The 12,669-nt window shown below is 37.5% G+C and overlaps 1 protein-coding gene across 1 annotated transcript in view; it reads left to right on the forward strand.

Annotated features, from left to right (window-relative positions):
- The window catches only part of LOC309675922 (connector enhancer of kinase suppressor of ras 2-like), a gene marked incomplete at both ends in the record, with an annotated part of 216,230 nt that overhangs the window by 80,756 nt on the left and 122,805 nt on the right, over nucleotides 1-12,669 (forward strand). The window lies entirely within an intron of this gene.

Consider the following 12,669-nt stretch of genomic DNA (forward strand, 5'->3'; position numbering starts at 1 on the left):
AAATCTAATTGTTCTCTTACCAGACATAAAGGCAGCTATGTGAGTTGAGATGTAAGTAGAGAATGAGGTAGAGGGTAATTTTTCTTGATGTATTCTCAGTTTTCTCTTCAAGGCCCACTACCTCTACACCAATTGTTCCATAGTGGCACATGGTTTCCAAGACCATTGTTTGAACAGTCAGAATATTTTGGCATATTGTAACAGTAGCACCGACGGTAGTATAAAAGTTTAGTAAGTAAAATTTTCAGAGGTACCCAAGCACAGGATTGTTTTAAAGGGAATTTAGAACCTAAGTGACATGAATTTGTGTTTTATATTTTAAGTTGCACTAGAAACTTAGGCTTGGGCTCTTTTGACAACTTTATACTATATGAATTTATCATTCTTGTACAGCAGCCATGCCTCAGCAATCAAGGCCACGTAACCTCTGATGAAGGCACAGAAGCCTCTGCTTATGTGATGTCTGCATATCATGTAGCCAAATACAGATTGGAAATAGTATAAGTATTAGTATAGTAATAGCTATAAGTATTTCTGTATTCTTCCTACTTGAGTGTTGATTTATGTTAAAAAATCAGGTAAAATATGAATTTGCTGTACTGACTCCTATTTTAATTTCTTGAATTTATGTACATCAGCTGCCTGTAGAGCAAGACAATGTTAATGGACTAACAAGAGGAAACAGACTTCTGTTTTTGCTGTCTTTTGACATAGTTGAAAGATATCCTCTTGTCACGAAATAATTCTTTTTCAGAAGATAGGGAGAAACATGTTCTATTCAGAGTGTTAAATCTGTTCTAAAGCTTGCAATTTTCTTCTGAAAATGCATGTTTAAGTACCAGTGAGAATGAGGATCCTAATTCATTGCAGGCTAGGCTGGTGAATATGCTACTATAGGAAATACTGTATGCTTCTGAAAAATAAATGTACTTATTTCCATTTATAAAATAATCCATTTATAGTAGTCCATTACTATATTTTATGTCTAGTTATGTGTCTGGGTAAACTCATTGGTATTCTGTCAATGAATTTTTTATTCCTTTTCATATTATGAGTTACTGTCACTTACTGGTAGAGAACAGCACACCACAGTATGTACAATTAAATTGTATTGTTACTTATTAGGTTAATGCAGTAGCAGAAATTTATGCAAATGAATAGGTAGGATTATGATATTGTGCTGAAAAAACACATGTGACCAATGCTGTAGACCAGGGCAGGAGGGAAAATACTAGCTGAAATTCAATCCAAATATTGTTGGTATACATTATAATTTGTAATTTGTGTATATTCTTCTACCCCTGTTTTAGGGGATGTTAATGGCACATTCACTTGACATCATTTAGATTTCTTTTGTGGTTTGGATCTGGAAGACAATGTTTTTGCTTGTGACTTCAGCCCTTCTGGATGTTCTGTTTCTTCAAGGCTGATGATAGTGATCACAGTTACTGCTAGGGATAAAGGAATGGATGTTTTCCCTGTACAGTAATAAAAGAAAAACCTATATATTAGCACTGTTTCACTTCATGATTGTTTCTGTTGAAACCAGCTACTGTAACATTGCATGCTACAGTGTTTAGTAAATTTTTATTGCTTCTTTTGCTTTGATTTCTCTGTGTTTTAGAAGGCATTCTTTATTGCATAGCAGTCTAGTTTGCCAAAACCAATGGACAGCAAAAAACAGGAAGGCCAGCTTTTCTTTTTTAACCTTGTTCCCTTGCTGCCTTGCTCCAATATTCTGAATTGCTCTGTGTAAGCTCTCTTGTGTCCCAAGCCACAGACTAGCCAAGATTTGGATACTTGATTTGTCTGCAGCAATGTGGAGGATACCCTGTGGTCTCCTAAGGATTCTTACCTAGCCTTTATGGACTAATTAGAATTGACATATCCAATTAATTTATATGAATTACTAGTTTCCCTAGAATTTCAATGTGAAGTGTATTGAATAGCCTGCTAGTGACACAGGAATAAGCTGTGCAGCAGAGGACTCACATTTACTTTTCTACCTTTTTCTTTCTACACTAAAGGAATTAAAAAGAAAGATGCTTGTAATATTTATGTTCTGGATCATTTCTTACCTCATGATAAAATGTATTGCTAGATTTATACATTGCTTTTGATAACATTAGAGTGTATTCTATTAAAGCTTACCACAAAAAGGAATCACGGAATCACAGAATTTTCAGAGTTGGAAGGGACCTCTAGAGATCATCTAGTCCAACTCCCCTGCTAAAGCAGGATTGCCCAGAGCACATTACTCAGGACTGCATCCAGGCGGGTCTTGAAAATCTCCAGAGAAGGGGACTCCACCACCTCCCTGGGCAGCCTGTGCCAGTGCTCTGTCACCCTCACTGTAAAGAAGTTTTTCTGTGTATTTGAACGGAACTTCCTGTGTTCTAACTTGTGCCTATTACCCCTCGTCCTGTTACTTGGAACCATTGAAAAGAGCCTGGCTCCATCCTCCTTCAACCCACCCTTTAGATACTTGTACGCCATAATAAGGTCTCCCCTCAGCCTTCTCTTCTCCAGGCTAAAGAGTCCCAGCTCTCTCAGCCTTTCCTCATAAGGGAGACGCTCCAATCCCTCAATCATCTTAGTTGCCCTTCGCTGGACTAATCTTGTGAGAGATTCTCATCAATGCCACCACAAACATTAATCACGAGATTAAATAGTGCTTTACACCTTTATTTTCCATTCCTGTGTGATATTTGTGGTGGAGTTTCAGCTGAGAACACATTTGGTTCCAGAGAGCCTTGAGAAAAGTGAGCATTTTATTTTTTGCAAGACTGTAAACACAGGAATCGGAGCCAAGTGTTGACCACCTTGAAGGGATGAAGCTCTAAGTTGTAGTGTGGGAATTGATGCAAGTCAGGTTAATCTTTTTAGATCTCTCTGGTTTTCTAAAATCATTTCTTTTATAAATCTAGTAGCAATGCTGTCATACAAAACCACATGTATAAAATGTTATAGCCTCTTGTTTTAAGAGTCCCTGCTTTTATATAGAATGCCATAGGCTACAGAATATGATGTCTTTAGTAAATGTGCTTTTCACATAACAGTATCGTGTTAAGTGATGCTTAACACTAAGCAACCTTGTCTTTCGTTTCTGTAAAAGGGGGCATTGATTTGGCATTTTTAGAGCTTTATAGCCAAAAAGTCCATATTCATGCAAATGTATACAGCAAAATTAAGTACAGTGTAACTTTTATGAAAAGTGGCTTAGATAATTGAATCTTGACAAGAATGTTTGGGTCAATATTCTATAATTTGAGAGCTATGGAAATATCACTGATTCTGGACAGTGCAGAAACACTGGCCAAATTTATAAATCTAGTCAGACGTGTTGTTTTGAGATTTGTCTGTGGACTACATTTAAGTTTTTATTAATTTTTGGTAGATGCATTACATTTTGGAACTGATTAAAACTTTTCTGTGGTTGAACATAGTGCAGCTCTGACAGTAGGAATTCATCATTCCTCTGCTCTTTATTGGCTGACATAAAACATAATTGCTGGTTGTTGATGCAAATCCACATTAATTTACTGTGCTAAGACGTCCATGTGTGCACTGACCTGTAAAAACAAAACTCCTATCAGTGGCTTAGATAGTCTTTATCCTTCTTGTTCGAATTCTTCATGCACAAGAAGGGGAAAACTAGCAGTGGCAAAACTGTGTTTCAATGCTGGTAGCTTTTCACTTCTGTCTGCTGTTGTCTTGCATGTTATACATACTTATTAGACTATTACAGATATATGTTTCATATTAAATAATTCTTACGGCTGACTTCAAATCATTGTCACGAGAAACATGTCTGGAAGTTGTTGGTCTGTTCTGATAACGAGATTTTGAAAAGTTAGCACTCCATTCAGTAAAGTATAAAAATATAGATCTTGCGAAGTAGGCTGTGATTTCATAAAAATGCCACTAAAACAGCATCCTTTTGTACGAGAGTTAAACTCAATAATTTTAAGTTCTAAATTCTGGAGTGCTCAGTGGTGTCTCTTCCATTTGGATCTTTTATGGCAAACACAGAAATAATACTTTAAGCAGGGTATATGGAAGGAAAACATTGTTTTTCTAAAATAATTAGTTGCAGCACAGAGGGCTTTTATGTTTTCTGTCAGAAACTAGCATATGCTTTTGGTGTATTGCTATATAAGAACACTTATTTTTATACTCTTGTATTAAACATTTTAATATATAATTTAAATCCACTAGCCAGATGAAATTGATAACTTTGACTTAACATGCTTTATTACAAGTCTTTACCAAAGCTGTTTGAATTCCCATGCATATTTGAGTGTGAGAACAATCCAAATGTAAATAACTCTCAAAGCAGATGAGGTTTTCTGTGACTGTGTTGCCCATGTCTGCACCGGTTCTTCCCTGTAGCACCTCTAATAAGTTTTTGAAAGATTTAGCCAGCCTCAACCAAACTCGACAGAACAGTAAGTCCACAAGGATTCCTGCAAGTGCTGTGGTAGTCAGTAGGTTGCTAGAGGGGTGTGTCCTAAACCAGTCATTTTCTGGGAGAAAATGCACTTGATCCATGGGGAGAGGCATCAGCCATATGGCCAATGACAGGTCTGTGCCTGTGGCCTCTGCAGCCATCTCTGATGTGGCTCTCCCTGACTCCCAGAGCTTGTGCCATCAGCCTCTATTTGTATGCAGATTGGCATGGGAGTCATCTGAAGAAGGGAATGTGGGAATGAAGAAGACAAAGATCATTGAAAATCTGGCCTTTCCAGTACCACTGCTCACAGAACAATTTGTTATTCCTTACACTGCAATTTTAAAGCAGAATGTATAAATATCTGTGCATGACTACTGGTTTGCTGGTATTGCAGTAACTTATGCTTGTGGTGTGTCAGCATTGCAAACCTTAGAACTAGAATATGCAGGCACTGAAAGGCAATTCATTGACTGAATCCAGGTAATGGAATATTGATTCATAGAATTATAGAACAGTTTGGGGTGGAAGGGATGTTAAAGATCATCTAGTTCCACCCCCCCCCAGCCACGGACAGGGACACTTTCCACTATACCAGGTTGCTCAAAGCCCCATCCAGCCTGGCCTTGAACACTTCCAGGGATGGGGCATCTGCAACCTCTCTGGTCAACCTGTTCCAGTGTCTCACCACTCTCACAGTAAAGAATTTCTTCCTAATATCTAATCTAAATCTACCCTCTTTCAGTTTAAAACCGTTACCCTTCGTCCTTTAACTACGTTCCCTGATAAAGAGTCCCTCCCCATCTTTCCCGTAGGTCCCCTTTAAATACTGGAAGGGGCTATAAGGTCTCCCTGGAGCCTTCTCTTCTCCAGACTGGACAACCCCAACTCTCCCAACCTGTATTTATAGGAGAGGTGCTCCAGCCCTCTGATCATCTTCGTGGCCCTCCTCTGGACTTACTCTAACAGGTCCATGTCCTTCTTATGTTGGGGGCTCCAGAGCTGGATATGGTACTCCAGGTGGGGTCTGATGAGAGCAGAGGGACAGAGTCCATCCCTTGACCTGCTGGCCATGCTTCTTTTGATGCAGCTCAGAATGAGGTTGGCTTTCTGGCCTGCAAGTGCACTTTGCCAGCTCATGTTGAGCTTCTCATCCACCAATACCCCCAAGTCCTTCTCCTCAGGGCTGCACTCAGTCCATTCTCCATCCAGCCTGTATTTGTGCTTGGGATTGCCGCCACCGAGGTACAGAACTTTGCACTTGGCCATGTTGAACTTCATGAGGTTTGCACAGGCCCACCTCTCAAGCCTGTCCAGGTCTCTCCGGATGGCATCCCTTCACTCAAGCGCGTTGACTGCTCCACACAGCATGGTGTCACTGGCAAACTTGCTGAGGGTGCACTTGATCCCATGTCCATGTCACTGATGAAGATGTTAAACAGCACTGGCCCCTGAGCAGCACCACTCATCACTGCTCTCCGCTTGGATATCAAGCTGTTGACTGCAACTCTTCAAGTGTGGCCATCCAGCCAATTCCTTATCCAGTGAGTGGTCCATCTGTCAAATCTGTGTCTCTTGAGTTTAAAGAGAAGGATGTCGTGTGGGACAGTGTCAAATGCTTTGCACAAGTCCAGGTAGATGTCAGTTGCTCTTCCCTTATTTACCAATGCTGTTACCCTGTCATAGAAAGCCACCAAATTTGTCAGACAAGATTTGCCTTTGGTGAAGCCATGTTGGCTGTCACCAGTCATGTCCTTATTTTCCATGCCTCAGCATAGTTTCCAGGAGGATCTGCTCCATGATTTTGCTGGGCACAGAGGTGAGACTGACTGGCCTGTAGTTCCCTGGGTCTTCCTTTTTTCCCTTTTTAAAAATGGGGGTGATGTTTCCCCTTTTCCAGTCAGTGGGAACTTCACTGGACTGCCATGACTTCTCAAATATGATGAATTAACAACTTCATCTGCCGGTTCCCTTGGGAACTTACATAAATTCCTAGTAAATTACATAAGAACTTACATATGTAAGAACTTACATAAATTCCTAGTAAACTTTACATAAATTCCTAGTAAATTATTTTTCATACCACTGTGTTACAATATTAATCTCTATAAGCTGCCTGAATTCCTGAGTAATTATCTGTGATCAGTTACTGTTACAGATAAATTCATATGCATGCAAATATATATGTATGCAGATGCATATTCATGTAACCGGTGTTGACTGAGTTGCCTGAGCAGCCTTCAGCAAATTCATGATAAAAATAGGTGAATTAGCTTTTTCCATATTCTCATTAATGCCCATTCAAAAGAATCTTATTACTAATCCAATTTTTGTATGCTTTTCTCTGGACTGTTATGAATATATGTAACATATCTTTCCTGAAGTGATATAATTTTTACATGGAACTACCAATTCAGCAAGAACCTACGCTAAATGTCTGATGTAAGTGAAATGGTCAGTGTTGACATTATATTTCCAAAAGACAAGCCTGTCATTTATTCTCTGAACTTTGAATAATTCACCACTGCTTAAAATTTTAATTTCGTGTTATGTACTGAATCTCTTACCCTCTGTAATCTTGCGTTTCTGTCTTATCATTCATTTCAAAAGGTACTGAAAAAAACTTGAAAAATTAGACTTCCTATGATTGGATGGTGGTTTCTTACACAAACTATGATTATTATTAAGTAAATATCAAAGGTTAATTGGTCACAAGGTTTTAGTAACAAATAATAAAGGTTTGTAGTTATTGAACAGTGGGCTACACATGTGCAGCTTCATTAATTTTTGCTGAGAAAGAAAACTGCACATAAGTAAACAGAGAGTACTGGAAAGGCATAGTATAGGCTTGAGGTTTTTTGTCTATGAAACAAAGCCAGTGGAGTTCCCTGGATTGACGACAGGAAATTTAAAGACAAATTTGGCTGTAATTCAGGTATTTCTAAGAGAGACATAACATATCAGCAGTAGCATGGAGCCTGACGCACACTGGCAAACAACAGTTGCAGGTATGGTAACCACTAGTGCAGGCAATATTTGTTAATCATTTTTAAAAATTAGCAGATTAGATATGTTTTTGGAGGTAATATCTACTAGGTTATCCTTTGTTTTCTTTATTTATCAGAGTATCCCCAATCAGCATATTCTGCATAGCTTGTTTTCATACACATATGGAAGAGGTCAAGCCATCACAGATGCCTGGCTTACATATGTTTTTTTAATTGAAGCCATATGCAGATCAGTCCTTACTTAATACTGAAGTAAAGTAATTGGACTTAATACTGAAGTAAAGTAATTGGAAACAATTTATCTTGTGAGTGAAAAGAAGCCACAAAATAGACTAACTTACTTCATCCTCTTGGGTCTTGCTTTTGTGTATCAGAAAAGAAACGCTGCCACAGCTTTATTTTCCTACTGGTATTTTTTTCTGTGAGTTGACTTTGAAGCTATTAAATATGCACAGATGTCAGCTTGACAGAGGACAAAGGATTTATGGATGGTGCAATACATTCACCATTTTATGTTAGTACGTTTATGAGGATTCATTATTTCATGCTGCTGTAATATTATGGTTTTGCTCAAAACATATGAGAAAACATTAAATTCATTTTGAAATGGAGAATTTTTTTCAAATGCAAATTCACTTCCAGAGAGTTTAGATCAAAACTCTTTGTGAAGGTAGAATGGAGCAGAAAATGTGAACTAGAGTACAGTGGGAGAGCAGTTATGAACAGCTCAGAGGGATGCTGCTGAAGTTCAAAGGAAAAGTAGTAAAAGTATTCTCTTTCAGGTAAACTAAAGTACAATTTTAAGCATAGGTTAGGATCAGTCTCTCCCAGTTCTGAAACTGGTGGTTCATTGCCTGCACAGAAATAAGTCTATTGATGGTTCAGAGGTGTAAATGACCATGCTCCTCTGTACAACTGAAATGAGACAGGAGTTCTCCTTTCACAAGGAATCCTTCTCTTAAGTTTCCTTTCTTAAAGCTTTTATGAGTGGGCATTAAATAGACAAATAGCTGTTTCAATGTTTTGCATGATTCCAAGAAAAAAGCAGAATATATAAAACAGCTGATACCCAATATATTTTTAGTCCTGATCTGTTTGTAATGTCAGGTTATTTCAATATAAGAAATATCTGTTACATCTAGATCATACATTTTGATCTCAAAAATACAAAGGTTTGTTTTGACTGCATATTGTTTCATAAAATCTTAAAACATCATTATTTCCTACAGTCGTTCTATAGTCCCTGCTACACATCTCCATTCTAGGTTACATTTTAAAATATTTATAAAACAGAAATATATATTTATGGTATATAGCAAGGTATAGGTATTTAGACTATTTAAAACAGAAAAAAAAAATTGAGTATTTCCTGAATAAGTAATCTAAAACTCTGAAGAATACAGCAAGATTTTAGATATTAAAAAAAAAAAAAATCTCTTTAAGGGGTAGAGAAAATAGAAGGAAGAAAGCAGAAAAAAATATATGGGAAAAAATTAAATTAAGGTATTCCTTGAATATGGCCAGCATACGCAGAGTGGCATGATCTTTAAAAATGTATTTGGGTGTATTACAAAGTGAACCTTCTGGATGTTGCAAGTCTCTCAGACCAGTGGCCCGAGTCATCTGGGACTAGATGTTGTGATCAAGGCATTTTTATTCATGTAAAAGTACACTTTCTTTATACTTGACATTGTTATGGCAAGAAGCAGTCTACATAATTTCACATTTTTACAGATCTTAACCAAAAATTACATTGATGATGTGTCATAATGTGCTGGATCTTATTGTGCGACCACATAGTATGGTGAGATATAATTTTAAAATGTATTTTAAGAAAATGCATACTTCTTACACTGATTATCCTGACAGAGATACTTGGGTATTTGATTTGCTTAATGTTGTAGGACGTTTTTAAATGTCTGTGCTATATGTAATGAATTTAATTTTCTCATATCTTTTTGTGGTCTGGATACTTGTACCATGGTAATATATTCTCACTCTCTCCCTATAGGTAGATATGTATACGTACATAAACAGAAACATTAAGATGTTCCAGGTTATTCAAGCTTACCCAATTAGAGAGAGTATTTGGCTGTTACACAATTTAAATGACACTGACTTCATTAGGATTAAGCAGACCAAGAACATTTTATGCAGTTTGTTCAGAGATCTGTAGCAAGAGTTACAATGTAAAAGCTACTTAAAAAATGTTTAGGCAGGAAATAAGAACAGCAGTTAATTCTTCATCATCCCAACCATTTCATAATAGAAACAAGTATACTGTGCAGTCTTAGCATGGTATATAGTGGGTCAAGCCTTGTCATAATCAGTGACCTTTCTGAGATCCATGAACAACAAACACGCATGATATGCCTGTAGTCTTCTCTTGATCATCTAATATCCCGTAGCCCTTTCAAGGTCCAATCTGGCCATATATTTTTCATGTTTTCAGAGGAGATATTTGCAGGAATATAAGCTCATCTTCTGCTTTTCTCTGAGTTCCTCTTACCAGGTGTCCAGTCATTTGACTCTCTTAATGTAGACTTAAACATAATTTTAACAATTCATTTAAATACCATACTCAAAAAAAAAAAATTGTTTCAGTGGCTGGTTTTATGGTCCTTTCGAGTCTGACTTTTAAAGGAAACAGTCATGTTCTAATTCTTATGTGAAATCAGAAACGCATGGCATTGTTAATAAAAATCCTTTTCAAAGCACCTTGATTATGCCTGATTACATTTTTACATATCAATGACAATGGAAATGCTAAAACTTCTTCTGGAAGTCAAAAATGTAATGTAAATGTTAAGTTTTTAAATAAGGTTAAAATATGTAATCTTCTCACTATCTACTTAAGGTATCTATTTACAAGATAATAGGAAGGTGTATGAAGTGCTTAGAAGCACTGTGACAAGTTCCAAATTATAGACTCAAGAGACAAGAAAGAATTGTGACACAATTTTCTCTGAAAGGTAGGATAATTATAATGGAAGGGAGCACAAGGGAGAATTGAGGTGTTTCAGATAATATATGCTAATTTGTATTATGATGTTGCATATTTGCATAGTATTACCATAAATATTAATAAATTCAATACTTTTATTTTTATGAAATATTGTGTTCTGTGCACATAAACTAGGTTATAATACTGCAGTTTAACTGTCATAATAAACTGATAGGCAAATGTTATTAAACATAGTGAGAAGTATTGTCTTTTTTTTATAGTGTTGCTAATTTACTGATTTAGAATGAGAAGAGCTTTTGTAGAGAAAAAGCTGAAACAAATTTGGGCAATTTTTCACTTGAACTGCAGTTCCCAGCCATTAAGATGGGATGTATTTTCTTAATACATTTATAGTTTGGAAAACAACAGGCACTCGGATTTTATATATTTTTAAAATATATTAAATATTGAATATTTTTATATATAGTATATATATATTATATATATATATTATTATTATATATGTATTATAGTAGCACATATCCAGATATGCCTTTTACTCTTTCCTTTCCCTAATGCAGAACAATGTAAATTTATTTAGTAAGTTAGACTTCTTTTCTAATTTGGGTAATTGATGCTGATTAATATCAAAATAGGTATAATTTTATGTGTTAATATACTTAGGTGTGCAGTACAGCATCTCCTTGCTATAAAGTAACTGGAATGGCCATTATAATAGTAATTCCACTAGACTTTACTACAGACAGATAAGTTAAACTGTGCAAAAGTGGGGGGTTGTGTTAATACATTCTGAGAATTAGGTCATGTTGGGTTCAATTGCCTCTTATTCAGATGCCTCACTCCTTTGCTCACAGAGTATCTGATTATGATCATTACCCAATTAAAACACTACTGTGCAGTGACAACTCTGACACTGTATGAACTACATATGACACAGAGTTTCCTTAATAAAACTTAACTGTTTCTTTGATTTATTTTGTTTAAGGTGTCATTAAGTGTTATCAAAACTTGCATTTTATTATAATCATTGTGCCATTTTTACCATTCAGGAAATGTGTTCAGTTTTAGGTTTCAGTCTCTACATGTGAACTTGTGTACTGATTCATATGATCGCTAACAGATTTGGCTAGTTGGGTTTAGATGGAGGACATTTTTAGGCATCACAGAATCATAGAATGGTTTAGGTTGGAAAGGACCTTGAAGATCATTGAGTTCCAACCCCCCTGCCATAGGCAGGGACACCTCCCACTAGACCAGGTTGCCCAAGACCACGTCCAGCCTGGCCTTGAACACCTCCAGGGATGGGGCCTCAACAACCTCTCTGGGCAACCTGTGCCAGTGTCTTACCACCCTCAAAGTGAAAAACTTCTTCCTAATGTTTAATCTGAACCTGCCCTCTTCCAGTTTGAAGCCATTCCCCCTCATCCTGTCGCTACATGCCCTAGTAAAAAGTCCTTCCCCAGCTCTCCTGTAGGCCCCTTTAGGTACTGGAAGGCTGCAATAAGATCTCCCCAGAGCCTTCTCTTCTCCAGACTGAACAGCCCCAACTCTTTCAGCCTCTCCTTATAGGAGACTGCTCTTTGGTTAAGATTGGAGAAGTGGATTTGATGGATGGACTATTAGATGATTAAAGAACTGGCTGGATGGACACATACAAAGAGTCACAGTCAGTGGCTCAATGTGCAAATGGAAACCAGCAACAAGTGGTGTCCTTCAAGGATCTCTACTGGCCCAATACTGTTTAATGATGACATGGAGAATGGGATTGAGTACACCCTCAGCAAGTTTGCAGATGACACCAAGCTGAACGTTGCAGCTGATATGTTAAAGGGAAGGGGTGCCATCCAGAGAGAACTCGACAGGCCTAAGAAGTGGGCCCATGTGAACCTCACAAAGTTCAACTAGGCCAAGTGCAGGGTCCTGCACGTGGGCCAGAGCAATCACCAATAGCAGTATAGAATGGGTGATAAATTGACTGAAAGCAGCCCTGCAGAGAAGGACTTGGGGATACTGGTGGCTAAAAAATTGGACATGAGATGGTAATGTGCACTTGCAGCCAAGAAAGCCAATTGTACCCTGGACTGTATAAATAGAAGCATAAATAGAAGCGTGGCCAGCAGGTTGAAGGAGTGGGTTCTCCCCCACTACTCCGCTCTCTTGAGACTTCCCTGGAGTACTGCATCCAGCTCTGGGGCTCCCAGTACAAGAAAGACATGGGTCCAGAGGAGGGCCATGAAAATGAGCAG

The sequence above is a fragment of the Vanellus vanellus genome, assembly GCF_965231255.1.
Source record: "Vanellus vanellus genome assembly, chromosome: 10".
Taxonomy (NCBI): Eukaryota; Metazoa; Chordata; class Aves; order Charadriiformes; family Charadriidae; genus Vanellus; species Vanellus vanellus.